The sequence below is a fragment of the Nanorana parkeri genome, unplaced genomic scaffold (assembly GCF_000935625.1).
Source record: "Nanorana parkeri isolate BGI_ZX_2015 unplaced genomic scaffold, ASM93562v1 scaffold427, whole genome shotgun sequence".
In the NCBI taxonomy this organism is placed as follows: domain Eukaryota; kingdom Metazoa; phylum Chordata; class Amphibia; order Anura; family Dicroglossidae; genus Nanorana; species Nanorana parkeri.
Genome location: NW_017306695.1, coordinates 289,333 through 311,822, shown reverse-complemented (window position 1 = coordinate 311,822; position 22,490 = coordinate 289,333).

The following is a 22,490-nucleotide window of genomic DNA, read 5'->3' as shown; positions in this document are numbered from 1 at the left end:
CCCTCTAAGAGATCTCAGATCCTCTATCACATGCATAAGCAAAGAGTGGATGTTGTGCTCCTACAGGAGACGCACTTCTGTACTGGGAACCATCCGGCCTGCTCACAGCGCTACTACAGGGAATGGTTCCACAGCACTAACCCTTCTACCAAATCTAAAGGCGTCTCCATTGGGATTCACAAATCCTGTAAGATTCAAGTGCTTGATTCTTGTCTGGACCCCCTCGGGCGTTATGTTTTTTTGAAAATCCTGCTAAATGGCGCCACTTATACAATTGCTAATGTTTACTTACCTAACTCTTCACAGGTTCCGGCTTGTCTGCGTTACCTGAAGGCCCTGGAATCTTTCGCCGAAGGTGCAATTGTACTGGGTGGTGACTTCAACCTACCCCTGGACCCCCGCATAGACTCCTCCTCGGGTAGGAGCTCCATTTCGCAAGCAGACCTACGTAAGTTGAAATTTAAACTTGCCTCCATGCACCTCCTTGACCTCTGGCGGACTCTACATCCTGATGACACTGACTACACCTTTTATTCGCATGCACATAACTCTTACAGTAGGATTGACTACGTGTTTGTCTCCCAGACCCTACTGGACGGTACCCCCTGCATTAGTATTGGTCCGCGAGTTTGGTCAGACCACGTCCCCCTCTTTTGTTCCCTTCGCTTCTCTGCGCTGCCACCCAGCTCCCAGTTCTGGAGACTAAATGACTCTCTCCTCAGTGACACGGTGTGTTGTGATGAGATACGGCAGACCATCTCTAATTTTCAGCAGGATCATGCAGCTGATCCGACCTCCCTTCCCATTAAGTGGGAGACCCTTAAATGCGTCTTACTGGGCATCCTTATTAAACATGGAGCCCGGCTCAAGAAATGGAGGTCCCAAGAAATCGCCTCCCTATTTACTAAAATGTCTGCCCTGGAACGCTCTCACAAATTGGGTAGGGATGACTCAGTGGGGTTGGAACTTCTCAGTGCCCGCAAGCAGCTGCTAGCCCTCCTAGACCAAGCCACACTGCGCTATAGAGATCGCTACCTGAAACGCACATATGAATATGGAGACAAGCGTAGCTCCCTCTTAGCCCGCACTAGCCATCCACACTCTGGCCTCAACAATATCCTTTCTATACGCTCCCCTGATGGAAAGATTGTACACTCGAATTCGGAAATCCTGCAGTCCTTTCATGACTATTACTCCCAATTATATAATATAGACTCTCTAGGACCCTCTTGCTCGCCCGTGCAAGAACCCCCCGCCTTGCCCGCTTACCTAGCCAAGACGTCATTGCCTACCGCCCACCTCCCTGGAATCCTTAAACTCCCCTTTCACCATTGAAGAGCTGAATAAGACCATTAAAGCTACCAAAAACGGTAAAGCCCCTGGCCTGGATGGCTATTCAGCACGTTTCTTTAAATTATTTGCCCCTGAACTCTCCCCTTTTCTGCTAGACACATTTAATTCCATCTTACCCACTTGCCCTTTTGCCCCTCAATCCTTATTAGCACACATCTCTCTCATACTGAAACCAGGTAAGGACCCTTCCCTGCCCGGGAGCTACCGCCCTATCTCCTTATTGAACTGCGACGTCAAATTATATGCTAAATTACTGGCCCTCCGTTTTCAACCCCTCCTGCCCTCCATTATACATAATGATCAAGCTGGGTTTGTCCCCCTAAGGGAAGCAAGGGACAACACCTCCAAGACCATAGCCCTGATTGACTGTATCCAGAAAAAGAAACTCCCGGCCTGCTTGCTCTCCCTAGACGCTGAGAAAGCGTTCGATAGGGTCAGCTGGCGCTTTCTCCACGCCTCACTGACCCAATTAGGGCTTGGAGCTCCGTTCATATCCAAAATTATGGCCTTATATAAGTCTCCATATGCTCGTGTGTGCGCGAATGGTAGACTCTCTGACCCTATAAAAATCTCAAATGGCACACGACAAAGGTGTCCATTGTCCACTATACTCTACGTGATCACGATGGAACATCTGGCTGAGGCCCTCCGCTCAAACCCCTCCATACATGGGATATCGATAGGCTCTGAAGAATACAAGGTGGCGTTATACGCTGATGACCTTCTAGTATATTTAACTCAACCGAGCCTTTCGCTACCACATCTTATGGAGGAACTCTCCTCCTTCGGCTCTGTTAGCAACTTCAAGGTGAATTATGATAAATCAGACGTGCTTAATATTTCCCTCCCAACCAGAATAGTTTCTTCCCTACGCTCTCGCTTCCCATTCTCCTGGCAATCTTCCTCCATTACATACCTTGGGATTCGCGTGCCCTCTGACCTGTCCTGCTTATATGAGCTCAATTATGTCCCCCTATTGACCAGGACAGGGGCAGATCTTCAGACATGGAGGTCTAGACCCCTTTCGTGGTTCGGTCGCATGAACGTGCTTAAAATGGATATCCTCCCTAAATTCCTGTACCTTTTCCAAACAGTCCCCATACATGTACCTCGCCCTTTCTTCCTGAAATTGCGACATGTCTTCCGAACATTTGTCTGGAAAGATACCAAACCTAGACTTAACTACCGCCTGCTGACCAGACCTAGAGCCCGTGGAGGTGCAGGACTACCGGACCTCCTCATCTATTACAAAGCTTCCTTACTGACTAGGCTCATGGACTGGTTCCACGGAACGTCCCATAAACAATGGGTGTCTCTGGAAATCTCAACATCTCCACTACACCCTAAGGCGGCATTATGGATACCTCTGACGGAGGTGGGTGGCAGCGTGGAATGGCCCCTTCTTGTTTTCTCGGTGCTAAAATGTTGGCATCACTACGACTTCACAACTTTCTACTCTGCCAAGCCCCCTAACACCCATACTAGACAACCCTCACTTTCCTCCTGGTCTTCACGCTCCTTCCTTTCTAGGATGGACTCGACAATTTTGGCCACAAATACGCCATACTGTTTGCGGTAGTGACATGATTTCTTTCCAGACACTTCTTGATCAAAACTCCCTGGATGGTCGAGCGTGGATGCCCTTTCTTCAATTATCCAGCTACTACCGCTCTATACGCTCTGCGCCCGACACATCCAGGACTCTCACTCCGTTTGAACATCTATGTATCTCCTCAATCCCCCCTACACATCTCATCTCCCTACTATATCAACTGCTTCTCTCCCAGGACTCCTCCTCCCTGCCCTCTTACACTAACGCGTGGACTGAGGATGTGGATTCCGCTATGTCTCCCACTGACTGGGGCAATATTTTCGTCTTTACACACAAATTGGCAATGTCGTGTAAATTGCAGGAGCGCAGCTTTAAGCTACTTTCCAGGTGGTATTTTACTCCAGTCCGATTGCACCGTATGTTCCCTTCGGTGACGCAGGAGATGTCAAGTTTCTGAAGGTACATACTTACATATGTGGTGGTCGTGTCATTTGATTAAGAGGTTTTGGGACGCGGTATTGACCGTATATGACAGGGCACATTCCACGACCACACGAAACACTCCTACCCTGACACTTCTCACTTTGCTCCCATCTCAGATCTCGAAAGCGAAGAAATCCCCACTGCGGTTCTTCCTTTTTGCAGCCAGACAGGTTATCGCAGGGCACTGGAAGTCCACTCAGGCTCCCTCCGCCTCAGCATGGCTGGCCTGCCTAAATGATATTATGCGCATGGAAGAAATGGTCGCCATTGATACTGACCGAATGGCGTTTTTCCGAGACATGTGGTTGCTCTGGATTTGCTTTCAGGACTCCACGGATTTCCCCACCGTACTAACCTTATTCTAGTAACCGGAGTGTTTTCTGTGGTTGTCCCCTCGCCCACTGTATGTGTTCTGGTCCTTTCACCACTATGTACATCCGCAGAACCCCGATTACTAGTGAACGATGTGTGCAATTCCCGTCCACCTCCCTGTTGTCCCTGTTGCGTTGTATCGTCTAGTGTTGTCTTGTTTTTTTCGTCTTTGGGTTTGTCTCCCCCCCTTCTCTGTTTATTAGGGCATACGGCACGGCTTACAGCCCAAAGTGGTATGAAATAGGTCATTTGAGCTCCATATATATACGACTCTGGCCATACCCGTCTCCGTGCCTCCATCAGTCCGAGTCGAGTCTCATGACACAATCTGCTTGTATGCCTGTTAGTTTCATATTTTCATGTACGCATGTCTGCTGTTGTATTGTACTGTTACTAAACCAATAAACCTGATTTGATTACATATAACCTGCACATCTGCCCAGAAGTTTCCCAGACGAGGGCAAGACCAGAAGATATGTAGCAAGGATCACTCCATTTCATTGCAATGCCAGCATTGGTTAGAAGTGTGTGGCCAAATCTTGTGCAGAATGGAGGGAACCCTATACCAGCGTGTGAGCAGTTTGTAGTTAGCTTCCTGCGTTTTGCAAGCAATGGAGGCTTTGTGAGAGAAATATAAGATGTCCGCTCTTTGTTCCATTGATAGAGATAGCAGTATGTCTTGCTCCCATTTAAGAAGAAATGGAGGCACATATGAGTCCGCAGGGGTTATGAGTAGCTTGTAAACCCTGGATAGAGAATGATTAGAAGGGGTTTTCTCAAGACACAATCGGTCGAACAACGTAAGTGGTGGAGGGATTGTGGATCCAGGGACCATACTCGCCAGAAAGTGGCGGAGGTGCATCGATCTCCAGGGATCCAGTGGTGGTTCAACAAACGCGGTAGGTTCGTCCCGGGAGCATACGGCCATTGATCAAAAAATCGCCTAACCTGCATTTCCCCATATCCCTCAGTTTCTTGGAGTGGTTGTCTCCCCTATTCAGAGGGCAAACGGGATGATCTAACACTGGGGACATTCTGGATACCCCCCGACTCCGGCCCAGCAGACCTGTTACTGAGTGGAAGGCCTTCAGTGTCGGACCTATAAGGGGGTGTGCCAGCTGGAGTCGTATATGGGTACCCAGGGTTTCAACAGGGGATCTCTACACCAGGACACAATCCTTGCCAGATGTGCCGCTCTATAATAAAGAGTGGGGTCCGGGAAAGCCATGCCGCCATGCTCCTTGGGTAGCAGTAGAGAGTGGTATGAGAGACGCGGGCGGGATGGAGACCATAGAAAGCGTAAAAATTCCCTTTGCATCGTTTGGAGAAAGGGAGTTGGGACATATATGGGAAGTGTTTGGAAAAGGTACAAAAATTTAGGGAGTATAGTCATTTTCAAGACTGCATTCTTACCAAACCAGGTATGGTATGAGCGGTTCCACATCTTTAGATCTTTGCTAACCAACTTGAGCAAGGGTGGAAAATTTGCAGAGAAAAGGTGATCTAAGCTAGGAGTGATCTTAATTCCCAAATATTGAATATGGTCTGATACCTAGGGGAATGGGCAGTGGGCTGCCATGTTGGTTACTCGATGTGGAGGTATGAATACATTGAGCCGATTTGTGGAAATTGATTTTAAAATTTGAAAGGTCTCCATATTGGTAGAGTGTTTTGAGTAGATTTGGGATTGTGGTCTCGGGGGAGGTGACAAAAAACAATAGGTCGTCGGCAAAAGCCGCAACCTTGTGAGTGGTATCTCCAACCATTATACCCTTGATGTCACAGTTTTTACGAATATGACAAAAGGAGGGGTTCCAACGTAAGTATGAAGAGTAGTGGGGAGAGCGGGCAACCCTGACGGGTACCATTGGATAAAGAAAAATAGGAGGAGATGGAACCATTCGCTCTCACCGCTGCGGATGGTGTGGAGTACAATGCTTGTATCCAGATCTGCATGAAGGGGCCCAGTCCCACATAACTCAGTGTAGTTTGAAAAAAGGACCAATCCACCCGGTCAAAAGCCTTTTCCGCATCTGTGGTCAATAGGCCCAGCTGAGTAGAACGGCTCTTGGCCAGATGGATGGTATTGATGATTTTTTTTTAACAATAAAGGACTGTTCAAAAACTATGTTTGTGTTTTTTGTTTAATTAAAGGATTTTTTCGAAGGTGTTCTGTGGTTTTTTACTTTTTACTTAACTCTTTGGTGAACAAGTAGGGATAGCAACTACCCCTTACTTATTCACAAGGGGGCGGCATCTGGGTGCCCCCTTTATGAAAGGGGACACCCAGCTGCAGGAGAACCCCCCTGCCCGCAGACCCCCACAAGCACTGGGCCAGGTTTGTGGGGAAGAGGCCTTTATCCTCACCGGCATGGTGACTAGGTGCTTTTCCAGGGGGTCCCCCCTGGAAAAGCACCCTCTCAATGCTGAGGGCATGTGGCTTTGTCTCACTGCTGCCTCCTGGGAAAGCTGGGTTCTCCAAATCCCATGAGGCTGCATTCCTTCTACAGTATAAACTAAAGGGCATTCCCATGGGATTTTGAGTACCTGGCTTTCCCAGTAGGCAGCAGTGAGGCACAGTGACATCTCCTGCACCTCCAGGAATAGTCAAAGGCCAGGGCCAAGATAATTATTTTATATATTTTTTAAAGCCTTTTTTTCAAAGTGTTTTAAACCTTATTCAATTCAGGGGCAGTAAACCCTTTTCTGCCTCTTCCTGAGTTGGACTACAAGGAGCCGTGCCAAGACACAATGTGCTGGTATGTTCTGTTGGAGTCACAGTAGTAACTGTAGTAACTGTGTGACATACAGTGACCACTGGAGCATTTAAATGTTGTAAATATCCAAGGAAAAGTTTTTTCACTTTCCCTTGGATATTTGCCATATTGTCTAAGTTAAGTGTACATTTATTTTGCTCAGTGAACATTCTCTACTCCTTTAATAAATCTGTGTTTCTGGGTGCCGGTGTTTTTCTGCATATGTGAGTTTGTAGTGAAGATCTGACAACAGGAAATGCATACAAAAGGTCTATAGGATGTGCACTCTTACAGTGTTCTACAAAACAAACTCTTTTTTGTGAGACTTTAGTTCTACTTTAATATCAGTACCCTTAAGCTGTCAGATACTGAATCTGACTTGACACATACTACTATGGTCATATTGTCTGGCCTTGACTTTGAAATAATAATAATGATAATAATATAATTTTTCCCACACTGCCACCACATCTAATGTATTCAGAAGAACAGTGTCTCCAGCAATAATATGTGCAGTCAATCCTGAACCAACCAAAAACATTCCGTTTGTTCATTGACTCCTGGTCTTGTTCTATGTTACTGTCCTGTTGACTGTGCTATTTTAATTTGTGTAAAACACAGATAATTCCCGGTTGGCTTGGGTCATGCATAGTAGCCATTCCTTACCAGTGGGTTGATTTATTAAAACAGGTACAAAATGTGCACAATGTTCAGCTTAGTCGATAAGGTGGAGCTGTGTTCATTTTAACCATCCAATCCTGTGCAAGCAAAAAAATATTTTACTTTCCCTTGGATATTTGCCATATTGTCTAAGTTAAGTGTACATTTATTTTGCTCAGTAAACATTCTCTACTCCTTAATAAATCTGTGTTTCTGGGTGTCTGTGTTTTTCTGCATATGTGAGTTTGTAGTGAAGATCTGACAACCTTGCTTGGCTATCGCTTCTAACTTTAAGGGTTTATGCACAATATGTCCAGAGACCTTTGTTTCACTGCAACTGAGTAAAGCAGGTCTTCACAATGTCACATAAAAACAATGTCACATAAAAACAATTATTTCTATGTACAGATTTCATGCCACAAAGGAGTGGAGAGGTGCAATGCAGGGAGGTGTGGAAACATTAAGCATGTCTGTGTTTGTACACACCGTAGCTCACCTGAAGTCTCTGTCCATCCATTTCTATGCACCTCAATTTAATAAAGTTAAAAAAAGAAAGAAAAAAGGCAAACAGTACCATTGTGTTGAAAAAATAAAATGCATTGCCTCCTACCACTAGCTAAGCATTGCCACCAGCACACACTAATAACAGCATGCATATTAAAATGGATTATTTTAGCATGTGGACTGGTGTGCACGAGCCCTAAAAGTTGAAGTATAATAATTGTGGCAGGGAGGAGCTGAGAACCTAGTATTTCATACTCTATTATCAAACAATATTAAGCTTAGGAAACCCATAGCAATTTTTTTCACTCTATGAATAGATATGTAAAATGAAATTTGGTATTTATTTATTTTTGTTGCAAACTTTTACAGCTATTTGTTTATCTGATTCTTGTAGTAAAACCAAGGAAACTAACTCAGTAGTATTTAACATACTTTTACTATACAACAAATGCTACATACACCAACTACTTTGTTACAGGTAAAACAATACATAAACATACAGGGTGTTAATACATGCATACACCTGCATACACTATATCCTTCTCTAGCACATGCAATGGTTTCTGTAAAACATAAAAGTAATAATAAAAACCGTGCTGTGTGAATGAATCTACAAAAGTATCAGATATAGTAGATACTGGCCGTGAAATAATGTGATACAATGTGTAAAAAGTGTGAATAAAAGAAGAAACGCATGTATATAACATGCACCTCAGTGTAAATACATTGCTACAAAATATCCATAATGAAAAATCAAATACAATAGATGTTAGCTGTGAAACAATGTGATGCAATGTGAAAAGAATAACAACTAGAAAAAACGCATGTGTATAACATGAACCTCAGTGCAAATAATATATGGTTACAAAAATGTCCATGATCCTGGATCTTCAATAGTCCATTAAGAAAATAGAAGATAAAAAATTGAAAATTGGATGTAAAGTAATCTCAGTCTCGTGTGATCATCAACAGAGAAATCTTCTGGAATGCACCTCACCTTTAGCAGAGACCCACCAGGGTCTGTATGCACTGTCCCTCTAATTCAAACCAGGTAGAGAAAGCACCTGATGCTGAACACCTCCCAGTGATTTCCTCCTCTCAGGTAAAGACTCTCATTGCAGTCTCAGAAGTTGAAAGCAGTCAATTCATCAAAATGGACCATGCATCAAACAAAAAGTGGAAACTCGTAGTGCAGATGGTTTTAAAAAGATACTATACTAAAAAGGATACTACTCACATATCGTAGATAAAATAAGGTTTAGATAAAACAACTTAGTAAGCAGCCACAGACACTGTGTGCAATCGCTCAGCTCCTATACTCCACCCAACATACGTTACGTCAAGGGGGGTATTCGGTTTCTGTAAAATTATACACTAAATGTCACTTAGTTCGGTTGTTGCTGGTCTACAAATTCCATGTTGAACAGGGCTTCATGATGATTAAGGTTTCTCAGGAAAATAGATTTTTGGTGTGGCTTAGTTTTGTTATTCTTCTCTTTGTCCTGTTCTAGTGAGGTCCTCTGGTCAAAGTTCCTCAGTGAAGTCCTACTGATGGCATCTGCCTATCCATCCTTATTCTAGTTGCTCCCATTCACTCACATGAGGAATCCATGATTGGTTCAAAGAGCACTATGATATCTTTCTCACAACAGTGATTGGATGTAGGGGTACAGGTACTCCTAGAATGAGATCCTAATAGGTTGGACTTGATGGACTAATGTCTTTATTTAACCTCAAATACTATGTAACTATGTAACTATGTTAACTAAAGACTCTCTGAAACCATAAATTAATATTCAGCTCTATTCTGTTACCAAGAACAGTCTTACATTAATAACATCTTCCTGAGGTAACACCGGCCCTGACATTCCCAAGCACCACCTGTGCAAAGAGCCAGCTGGCCATTTTCTAGCATATCAAAGTGACCTTTGATCTCAGGAAGACAATACAGAGTATTTAAGTTACTTAACACCACCAGACCCACTGAAGACAAAAGGGGATTTTAACTATAAGGCATGACAGTTGGCTTTAGCATAGCAATGCGGACTCGTTTAAAGGAGAACTATGAGATGAGTGATTTCCACTCACCTCATAGTTCTAGCCGACCTGTGACAATGAGACTGTCACAGATCGGCTCAGTAGATCGGGAGGTGAGCGAACACATACCAGGTTCGCTCACCTCTCGATCCTGTCGCGGCTCTCTGCCGTGACAGGGGGAGGGGCTGGATTCCCCTCTCCCCACTCCGATCTGCCAGCGCTGACTGGCGGAACGGACGGGGGAGGGGGCGGGTACAGCTGGCTCTGCCTCTAGATAGGCAGAGCCAGCTGTCACTCACGCAGCTGGGCGGATCCCGTCATCTACGTCGGGATCCGCTCCGGCTGCGGCGTCTCAGTATACCGCGAGCTGTAGCTCGCGGTATACTGAGCTTAGGGTAACGGGAGGACGCTAGTTTGTGTCCTCCCGTTACCCTAAGGTGAACTATGGGGAAAAACACTGACCCCATAGTTCTCCTTTAATGATACTGTTCCCAGAGAAAATACAGCCTAGTTTGACCAGCTGTCTCTAATCCTCTTTCTGCTTTTCCCACATCTTTTATTATTAATATAAAGTATAAAATGTCTGTGTGTCTCTGAAAAATCAATATATATATATATATAGACGTCAAGACGTTTTTGTTTTTTTGACGTCTCGTCTAAATGGACTAATACGGCTTACCTATTTATATATATATATATATATACATACACACACACTGTATATTACATAGGGTACTTTACACTTTCTCCTTTGCTGCTTTCACTGAGTAATTGCTTAAGAATCTAGTTTAAAAGTATTATCCTATTGTTTTTTTTATATGTGGCTACAAGATAATGGGCCCTATATATCAAAGTGTCCGAATTTTTATCAGATCTGAAACAGGCATGGGGAATAGCTGTCATAATCTGAAAACGTTCATCTCATTGTTGTCTGTGGAGTATTAGCGCTATTTCTAGTACTGACACATTCGTATACTTGACCTTATGTGATAAGTGTTTATTATGATGTTCATTGTAATAAAGTAATATCTTAATCACTCAGAGATCTGTTACTTCATATTAGACAACTATTTTTAAATGTAATACATTTGATGCAAACCATTCAGATCTGTAAGCTAGAAATCCTTACTGACCCAAATGTAATAGCTAATATAAATTGTAAATTATAACACTTTCCCATTTCAAGTTTAACTTTTAGACAGAAACCCTAATTCAAACTGCCTAACTTTTTCACAAATTGCATGTCAGATTTAATTACAGTCAGGGTGATGCAAATATGGCCCATAGGAAGTCTTTCAGATCAGGATTAGTGCAATAGCAAGGAAATCAATTGACTACTTATGGCTGCTGAAATTCTGTCAGACATTTTTTAGGAGGCTGGAGTCACTGGTGACTAATTAATGTTTACTGCAGCTGATATATAACACATCTGTACCAGCAAATCTTAATTTCCACTCACAGCACTAATTTCATCAACACTTTTTGGTGATCGCTTAAAGAATTACAACGTGATGTTGTAAAAAAGAGCATTTAAAAATATTATAGCTGATTTCAGAAAATTTGCAATGTTGTGTAGGGATTTATAAAATAGCTATGAATAGAAATCAGAAAAATACTGAATTGCATTTTGTTCTGAAGAAGAAAAAATGTTTGGATATTGTCCAAAATTACTGGAAAGTGAATTTTAAACTATTTTATACTGGTGATTTTATTTATGGCTGTACAGAAAGTTATACTGATAAGACTTAAAATTACATTTCCTATGTGGTGCTTTGTAGAATGCTGTATTCAATATTCATTAAAGGAGAACTATGGGGTTAAGGCTTTTCCCCATAGTTCTCCTTAGGGTAACGGGAGGACACAAACTAGCGTCCTCCCGTCACCCTAGGCTCAGTATACTGCCAGCTGTAGCTCGCGGTATACTAAGACGCCTCAGCTGAAGCGGATCCCGACAATTATGTCTGGATCCGCCCAGCTGCGTGACTGACAGATGGCTCTGCCTATCTAGAGGCAGAGCCAGCTGTACCCGCCCCCTCCCCTGTCCGTTCCGCCAGTCAGCACTGGCAGATAGGAGCGGGGAGGGCGGAATCCAGCCCCTCCCCTGTCATGGCAGAGAGCCGTGACAGGAAAGAGAGGTGAGCGAACGCCGGTATGTGTTCGCTCACCTCCCGATCTACTGAGCCGACCTGTGACAGTCTCATTGTCACAGGTCGGCTAGAACTAGGGTTGCACAGATACTAAGTACAGTACTCGGTACAAGTACGAGTACATGTACCGATACTTTTGAGCTCCAAGACTAGACTAGAGAAAAATTAAAAAATTAGGAGGCAGCTGTCATTTGTAAGGAGCACACGGAGCTCCTGGGATTTGTACATCTCTGTTTTAATGTACGATTTTGTTTTTATAAATATAAATATAGGGATGCACAGATACCAGTTTTGTGAGTACGAGTACTGGTACTTGCCGAGTACTTACAAGTACGAGTACTGATACATTTTTGTTTATTGTCATGTGACAGTTTTTCTAAAACAATACAGACTAATGATTTCAGGACAGTGGTGGAGTGCCAAAGCCATGTCCCAGCTGCAACCTCTGCAACCCTGGTAGTTCTCATGAAAATGCCAAGTATCTGCACTGTTACTCGAAAAGTATCTGTGCATCCCTAGCTAGAACTATGAGATGAGTGAAAAGCACTCACCTCATAGTTCTCCTTTAAGTTTACCTTGCAGGATGAAGAACAAGACCATGCTGAAAAGTCTGTGGAGTACACACAGAGCAGATATTACATGCATATTCTTTCCTTCAATCTTAGCATAGCCATATGTACATGAGGTGTCCTCCACACTGCTTTGTGATTCTTCTGCACTTAGAGAACACAATGTCCATGTAAAAATGTCCATTTGTACAAAATATGTGCTGCAGTAGAGTAAGGACAGCTGGGACCCAGTTGGCTAATCAAGATCACACTTTAGGGCTTGTTCAGACAGGCAACCAGACCCGCATGGATGTGCAGGTTTTGGCATGCGTGTGACTGCATGTAATTGCATGCAGCCGCATCCTCCCATAGGGAAGAACGGGCTGCTGTGTGCAATTACACATAGCACCTGTTCCTTCCGGGATCAGGTCATTTTGTACGCGTGCACGCTATATGGACGTGCACACCCATCTAAATGAGCCCTTAAAGTGAACCTCTAGGCAGGCTTTGAACATTGACATATTCCTAAAAAGTAGTCAGGAGCGTGACTACAGTTCATGGGCCACAAAGTGACCTCTCTCTGTGACACTAGGCAGGGTCATCTGTGACAATACAGTCATTTAACTTATATGCAGTAGGTCTAGATTGAGGACAGATAGCAGGAGAACTGTTAGCATAATCAATACACTACAAGGGGCCATTGTTGTGGGTATAAGTTTCAGGAAGAATGACGCTGCATGGCAGGTAATTCATGTTTTTAGCTTTATTTTTCAGCTAACTACTCTGTCCTCAGTTACTCACCAGCTTTTTTCAGCACTAGCATAAAGGCATTTCATTTCACACAGATCAACTCAGAGCCTTGTAAGGTGGAGCAGTGGTAGCTGAGCTGCCTGAGAGATAATAATTTCATTGCTTTTGATGTAAACTTCAATGTAAACTTTAAGGATGAATAGCTCCACAGTGCCCGAAGATGCAGAGGTCATTGTGGGCTTTTATTTTAAATACCATAGTCCACACACAGTTTCATTTTAAAAGTAAAGAATTAAACATTTTACATGCATACTAAAGTGTTCTAGCCTTATTTTTTTAGCAATGTATACTGTACATTTTGCATGACAGTAGTATAAAAAGAATGTGTTAATATAAAAACTGGATGGATCTGGAAAATGTAAAAAAAAAAAAAGCCTGTCATAATATTAATACAGTTGCTGCCATTGCTCTGCTTTGCAGGTTTAAGCTCCAGGGCTGTCATATTTATCCTTTATTTATGAAATGCTCATTCTCAGATGTATCAGGTGTACGCCCCATAATATTCTTATGCTTGTTCTGGGTGAGTGACTCACTAGTTAGTAAGAAAAGGAAAAAAATATAATGGCCCTGGAAAAAGTAGTTAAAAGGCCATAAATAGTTATGAGTGGAGTGATTTTATGCTAAATAGATTTTGTAGAAGCCTGCGAAATTGAGCTGCTTTGGTAAAATTCACTAAAAAATAAACAATCTGTTCTCTTTTTTATTTCTATATTAGGAAGGTATGAGTTTTTTTGGAGAGAATGTATTGAGGATGGTTTGTGCTCTCTGGACCTATTCTAAAAATGGCTCTATTTTATGTACTGTGGCTTTAAATGTTTTGTTTAACTTTTTTGCCTGTTTTTTTCTGTGAAGAAAAATGTTTAAAAAATCTGTCAAGGAGCCATTTTTACAAATGGTCCAGGATAGTTGAAATAACTTCTGTAATCCTCAAGAGCCATTTAAAGTGAATTGCCCTTTAAACAACCAAAAACATTTACATGGTTATTCACACCTGCCAAAGGCAGCTGTGTGAATAACTGACCCGATGTGAAGTGAGCCGAACGCTGTTCGGCTATTCACTTCAGGCTTGTATAGCTGATTTCAGCTGTATATAGGCTGGCTTCGGGTCGGCAAAACATGCTCAGCATGTTCGGCCGACCCAAAGTGCAGAAGGAGTTCGACTCAGCCGATCCAACATCTGGATCGGCTGAGACCAACCTCCGGCAGGCTACTCATGCTGTTTGGCCTATTCTCATAGGGGCTTAACAGCAGTGTTTGAATAGCCTAATGCCGCCGTGCGGCATTCTGCTCGGCTATTCTGCTCGGTACCTCCGTGGTACCGAGCAGAATAGAAAAACAGTTTTAAAAAAAGTAAAAACCGATTGGGCGGAGCAACCTGACTGTTTTCTATTGGCCGGGACCAGCTGTCATTACAATAAGAGCTCGGCTGGGCCGGCAGTGATATCAAAGCCGGCACCGCTGAGCTCTCATGACAGTTCTCATAATAGCCCGCTGATGTACGGGCTATAGTGAATAGCCCATAGAGCAGCCCTTCGGTTCTTCTGATCGGAAGCCCAGTGATAGTCTTTGGGCAGCCAGATCTAAACAAACATGCTTCCATTTACATCCAATTATCCCAGACTCTGTTCAGGTCCTGAAAACTAAATAAAGTTCCATTTTGGCGAACCTGATCTTGACGGATCGGGGCTAATCTGGTGTAAAAGGACACATGTTTACATCTGACTCCCCATAAAGCTAAAATGGGTGCGGTAAGTTCAGTGTTTTCCTCCATCACAAGATGGAGTAAAAAACTGGATGGACACGGATGTCACAATAGTCACATGGAATCGGTGCAAGGATCCCCTGCTGATGGGAACTGAAAGGTGCCTGTATGAAAGGGGCCTATAAAAAGTACTTTATCAACGTGCAATGATTTGCTGCCATTTGTCACGTGATTTTTTTAAATTTTCAAATATTTATTTTCTTACTTCTAAAATGTATCTTTAATCACATAATGAGAAGAGCTATTTACTGTATGCAAATGCCTATTTCTAAAAATTTAAACAATGCAATTCGCCACAGCGCTTTCACTTGTGGAATCTAATTTCCATTTCAATAGGTTACCGTTCATTTTAAAAGTTCAAAGCACCTTCTTACATAGTTAACCATTATAACTCAAAGCATGTTATATAATACATTAATAGTGAACTATACAAGACCCTGGTAAAATAATTGAAGTACTATATGATTTAATCCCCAGAGAAGGGAAGCATCTTTTCTGCTCAACCTATGTGTAGACACAATTTCTGACTGGATTTACCATAGGCAATAACTCAGAATCCACCGTGGTTTAGCATGACCATGCAACTATACTGTACATAAAACTGTTTGTGCGTGTATGTGTGTGTGTGTGGATCTTACCATATGTGTTCCACTGAGATATAAAACAGGATTTATTTAATTTTATATGACCACATTCTGAAACAGCACAAATACATTGACAGGTAAAGCCAAAACAAAGCCAAACAGTTTGTTATGTGAGTTCATATTTTTTTTGGCACATTAGAGGAAACAAATTAAGGGAAGGATGGCCAACAATGATAAAGAAAAATCACGTTCGCATTGTTTTCCAATTAAAGTTTATGTATGGTCAAACTCTTTTTTCAGGTTAGGGAAGTAGGGAAAGGTTAAAACCTGTGTCTTGCTTTGTTGTCTGTGTCCGGTTGGGGAAATTTCCTGTCGCTTACCCTCCAAGAGAGTCATCATAAAGTGAGAGGACATCTATACAATAATGTAACATGGCAATGTACCTGGGCAATATTTATAATAATACATTTGAAAATCTTATATATAAACTACCTGTGAAACAAATTCTTCACAGCATTTAATACATCACAAAAAACAACACATCTCTTAGAGCTCTCTGGAAAAATAATTCTAACATGCGCCTTAGTTGTGTTAGCATGTTCCGTTTGTTTGACTGCTTTTTGAATGCCACTACAGTGTGAGGACTACCCAGCTCTGTTGACATGTAGCTGGCCACATCATCACTCAGTTACATGCACCCCTTAACATGCTGATTAACTATCATGGGTAAACTATCATGAATGCACAAACTTGACAAAGCCACAGGACTGTGGGCAGTGCAAGTATTTGAAAGAAAAAAGGGAGTTTACAATTGCATTTAAAAAACAAACAAACCTATACTTATATTTTGATATTCAAAATATTGTTTGCACTAACTGCTGTTGTTCCTAGGTAAGCAGCCCACAGCTGTTATGGCTAACTGGCATTGCCACATTTGTTAATTATATACATATGTACATAATTACAAATGTAAATATATACATAAATTATTGGTGTCAAATATTTAAGGGACAGGTTCAGTACAAAACAGTATGTTATCCCTCTGACAAACAACATTTGCCAAATTTCCAAATTTGATTTCATCATGTTTTGTTGAGGCAGTCCTACTACTTTGTTCACTTCTAATCGCTTGCAACATTGTACACTAATGTTGGGTCAGGCAAACTGCTTGTTTGTGACTGAAATAGTACAGTGCTAGTATTCCAGCCCTTTTATAGCCATAAATGTGAAGAGAACTTACCTTTTACATCAGCACCAAAACAAAGGTGTCAATAGGCAGTTCAGTATTCTAAACCTTTCCCAGCAGCTGATTGCAAAAAGCAAAAATAATGTAGAAAGAGTGGCGAGCCATAAGCTGTTTACTATAGGCATATAGTAAGGAAGGTTATTGGTTTGGATTGGTTGTTTTGATTTGTTGTACTCTATGCATACTCTCTTTTCTTTGCACTGCTTTACTGAATATGTCTAAGATTGGTATCTACCAATAATATTGTTCTGGACAATAATGTGTTTACTGAACAGTTATCATAATTTTTGAGCATTACAGTCATTCTTTATATGGAGAAGCTGAGACAATATATGATGTATAGGGATATAGATACATCCAGACTGCCACAACATTCAAGTCTCAATTAGTGATGTAATTCCAGAAGAAGTACAGCCCCACAAGTGAGTTATTTTCAGTTATCTTTTTTTAGCAGGCAAGGGTTACTGTTTGGTCCAAGCCATTTTGCATTAAATGTTCAGTTTATCTGACAGGATAGTAAAGTAACTTGAAAAGAATGTACTGGAGCTGTCACTTATTTTATGTATACCAACATACAAAGTCCTCTCTCCTTCAGCAGCATGCACATACCTTTCCTTGCCCCCAAAGCTGCTGGAACCAGGGAAACAAAAGCCCTGTCTAAGCTCTAAACTAGCTTGTCCAAGGTTACGCAGGGCTATCTGACAGTGCAAGACCAATCATGAGATACCAGCACTGACACACAATGGAGGGGATGGAGGTGAGTTGCATGCTCCCCCATAAATGCCAGGCATCAACACTTTGCTCCTGGTGGCTGAGGAGTGCGGTGAGGAAGCAAAGGACAGGTGAGGGGAGTGGGGGAATCTATACAAATAGTTTACTTTACCCTGCGGGAAAAGGTTCACTTTAAGGCTCACTTTAATCATAGATGGCCTACGGTCCTAAGTCCAATAGTTATTTTAATATGCCAGATTAGTAGTAGTAGTTTTCTGTTTCAAAATTGGTAGGGTTTTTTCTTGTTCTATAGCTGTTGTCTTACAAATATTGGTATATTTTAATAAAAGCTGTTTTGGATGACTTTTTCATCAATTCAAATCAATTTTCTGTTGTATGCATTCTGCTGTGTGGCTCCAGGGAAACAACTCAGTTTGGCCACCTGTCATTTTTTGCCCCAGGAACCTATTAGAAGCATTAAGAGTATATCCAACAGTTACATAAGAAAATTATTATACAGCTGTCTGATGCTCTTATAAAAGAAAATAATTGTAACTGCAATTAAAAAAATGTGCGAGTTATATCAGTGAACAAAATTACAGGTTGTAGCTTGTGAAGCCTAGATAAATTCCAACCTATTCAGAATAGTCTGTAATTATTAAAAATAAAAAGATTTTTGCACTGCTATTGTACATATCTATGCAAAATGACCAACCAAAGTCATATTCATTCAATAGTGTTAGAGTTGAGAGGATTGGCATGTTATTGCCGTTGTCTGGAGGAACCAGACAGTGGCCCTTAAGATTGAGGCCGGAGCAGCAGTGCTGCAAGAGAGACAGATGTCGGTGAGCCCTTATCTGTTATATGCTACAGCGAGCTATTTATGTTGGATTTCATGTTATCTACCGTTTTGAAAGCAAATAAACTGCATCTGACTTGCACCTCCGGTCTACAGTGGAGTGTCCTTGTTACAATATATATATATAAAGGGCTAAACCAATAAAACAATTTTTACTACATTAGGATAATGTTGTTAGAGAGAGGACACTCTTGTGTACTTTCTACAGTATGAAAATATAACCAAGAAAGTGGTGTCATCTACCTGGCTGTGCTATGTGATGGAGCTGTGTACATTTCAGGACCCCCTGGACAGAAATAGAAATTGCTTGGCTGGTAACACAGCTGCCGTATATATCTTTATCTGTTCATGTATCTGTTTGCTTTGGGAATGTGCATTGAGGTATCTGATCACAGTACAGTGTGGAGCTTATTTTCAAGACAATTGCCTCAGAAATATGTGCACTTTGTCATGGTCTGCGACCAGGGCACACAAAATGACAAAAAGTAGCGTGCAAAAAAAATGGTGTCTGTGCGTTAACAGGGACGCACTAGAGGCGCAGGTTCTAAGAAGGGCCAGGTGTTCGACAGAGCCTCTAATGGTGAGGATGACTGGCTGCTGGACACCTTCCAGGTTGCGGCCCTCTAGCATGCCCACACAGACATAAAGATTAGTGGCAGCACCGAGGTGCTGGATGCATCAGCAGACAGGGTTGAAGCATATACACAGCCACACGAGTAGGCACAGGTGCAAGGACTCACTTGAAGAAGCTGATGATCAATCCAATGCAGGATGTACAGGATCTCGCTGTGAGGAAGAGGGAATCCAGACTCACAGGAGACAAGGTAGGTGGTGGGCAACCGCAGGGATTACAGAGGCAAGAAATAAACAGGAAGTCCGACTGGGTGAAAAGACACGTTGCTCGAACAGCACGGAACAAGTGAGCTGGACTTTTAATGGAGAGGTTCAGAGTGGATTGGCAGGAAGCCAAGCAGCTCAGACAGGAGGTAAAACCCGGCGCCGGATCCTCACACAGGGAAGTGTGACACACTTCTACTATCAACCATAGAAAGGTTGAAGGATTTGTTTCAACTAGCTGAAATTCTATTTTTGCTTCTATATTTTGTTACAATGTTAAAATAAACTTTGTATTTTTTCAGTATAATGATAGTACAGATAGTATTTGAGGTTGAATAAAGACATTAGTCCATCAAGTCCAACCTATTAGGATCTCATTCTAGGAGTACCTGTACCCCTGTATATTACGGTCCCTTAAGAAATCGTCCAAAAGTTTCTTGAACAATTCCACATTATTTGCTGAAATCACCGCCTGTGGCAGTGAGTTCCAGACCCTAACTGATCTTACTGTGAAGAACCCCCTTCGCCCCTTGTGCTGGAATTTTTTTTCCACCAATTTTAGGTGATGGCCTCTAGTTTTTGTAACGGAGTTAATTTTAAACAGTTTATCGCTAATGTTGCTACCACCATTAAACATTTTGTACATGGAAATCATATCCCCCCTTAATCTCCTCACCTCTAATGTGAACATGTTTAAATTTAGTAGCCTCGTCTCGTAGCTCTGGTCCTCCATACCCCTAATTAGTTTGGTTGCCCTTCGCTGGACTTTTTCCAACTCAAGGACATCTTTTCTTAGTACTGGTGACCAGAACTGGACCGCGTACTCCAGATGAGGTCGAACCAATGATCTATAAAGTGGCAAAATTATAGACTTGTCCCTGCAATACATCCCCTTTTTAATACAGGACAAGACCCTGCTAGCTTTGTTTACAGCAGCCTGGCACTGCAAACTACCTTTCAGTTTGTGGTCTACAATGACCCCCAAATCCTTCTCCATTTCTGACTTCCCCAGCGGCATACCCATAATTGTATAACCCATTTGTTTATTTTTAATTCCAAAGTGCATTACTTTGCATTTATCGACATTAAACCTCATCTGCCACATTAATGCCCACTCCCCTATTTTATCCAGGTCCTCCTGTAATGTTATAGTGTCTAAGTCCGTGTCTATTACCCTCCCTATTTTGGTGTCATCCGCAAACACGGAAATATCGCTGTTAACACCCTCCCCGATGTCATTAATAAATAAGTTGAACAATATGGGACCCAGCACAGAACCCTGAGGCACACCGCTCATTACACTAGCCCAGTCTGAAAAGGTGCCATTTACAGATACCCTCTGGACACGTTCCCGTAGCCAGTTCTCTATCCACGTACACACCACCTCATCTATGCCCATAGCCCTCAGCTTGTGTAGCAAGCGTTCGTGTGGTACCGTATCAAAAGCCTTTGAGAAATCCAGATATACCACATCCACCGGCTTACCTCCGTCCATATCTCTACTTACCCCCTCATAAAAAGTTAGCAAGTTAGTTAGGCAGGAACGGTCTTTCCTGAACCCATGCTGATTGTCATTAACTATCCCGTTTTCCTGAACAAATTCTACCAGATAATCCTTTATTATGCCCTCTAGCATTTTACAAACTACCGATGTTAGACTGACCGGCCTATAGTTCCCAGGTTGGCATCTAGCCCCCTTTTTGAATATTGGGACTACCGTAGCCCTCCGCCAATCACTGGGGATCCTACCAGTCATTAAGGAGTCCTTAAAAATGAGGATTAATGGTCTAGTTATAACCTGGCTTAATTCCTTGAGTACCTTGGGGTGCAGGTTATCCGGACCCACTGCTTTGTTTGCATTGAGCATTTTAAGTCTTTGTTGTATCCTGGTTTCTGTCAACCACTGGGGTATATTTTGAGTTAAACTGGGAGTTTTATCATGTGTGTCAAACCCGTTTCCCTGCTTGTCTTATTTGCTCTGACTACAGTACAATTTGGTAATCAGAGCAACAACAGTTAATTTGCATTGCCACAATAGTGTTCACAAGATTTAAAGCTGAAAAAACAGGAGTATATATATATTTTTTTTAAAACACCAGGTAACGCAGTTATGTACCCATTAAAACACTGTATGTTGAAGTGCAACCAGTTAGTTTCCCAATTGTATCTTGATATCAGCCTTCCATAAATCAGACAAGAGGCAGTGCTTCTAAGAGAGGCTGATGCTGGTCCTTTCACAGAGTAGTTTGCATGAAACCTTGACCAAGTCCTTCCAAAATGCAAAGCAAAGTAATACATTTTTTTGGTGTTCTGCTTTAAATGTCCCTTAGGGACTATTATTATTTAGCACAAATTTAAATATATTGAAATTCTTCTCAAAGGCATACAGACGTTTCATTAGCATTATATTTCCAACACCTACCAAAAGGGCAAGAATACCTTTATTAATGTACTTTGAATTTTATGTAGCATTTTCGGGTTTAGAATGCGATGTTCAAATTCTCTTTACACAGAGTATTATTCACTACCACTGTGACTAATTACTTACAGAGGAAGTGTGACCACATGCATTTCTTAAACACGTTTTACTCTGATAATGACTTGCAGTACATTATCAGTTATTGATAGCATATGCATTGCTAAGAATATAGCTGGAGCCTTTTATATTTTGTAGTGTATTAGTATGAATTAGATAAAAGGTTTCATGGTTTCAGTGCAAGTGGCAAATTAAATCACAGCTTCTCTACTGGCCATTGCTCTTGATTAGTTGTGTTTCCCATTGTCCCCTTTAATGTTCTTCCAGCTGTTCAGCCACTTTACGAAGGACGAAAGATTGCAAAGAAAGCATTCTATTTTTGACTTAAAAGTCTGTTACACCTGCAACAATTATGTGCTTTGCATGGTCTAGCATAAAAGCTTCAATGGAGCCAAATCTTCTAAAGATCTCTGATGAGAGAGAATATGAGAAAGCAAAGCTATATATATATCATTATTAAAAAAGGTAATAATGTTTAGGGATAGATTATAATTAATATAATTGACTGTCTAACTTTGGAATTATCCAGAAAATCTCAGCTGTCAATGAAGTTCATCTTAAAGCATAACTCCAGTTTTAAAAATGATTTAAAACAATTAATTTGCCAGAAGCTTTAAAAACTGAAAAAAAGAACGGTGACTTCAAAATGCAATGTACCATGGAAAGAATAATAGCATATAAGAACAACACCCTTGGGACATTCAATGTAATCATGGCTTTTCTGTTTCAAGTA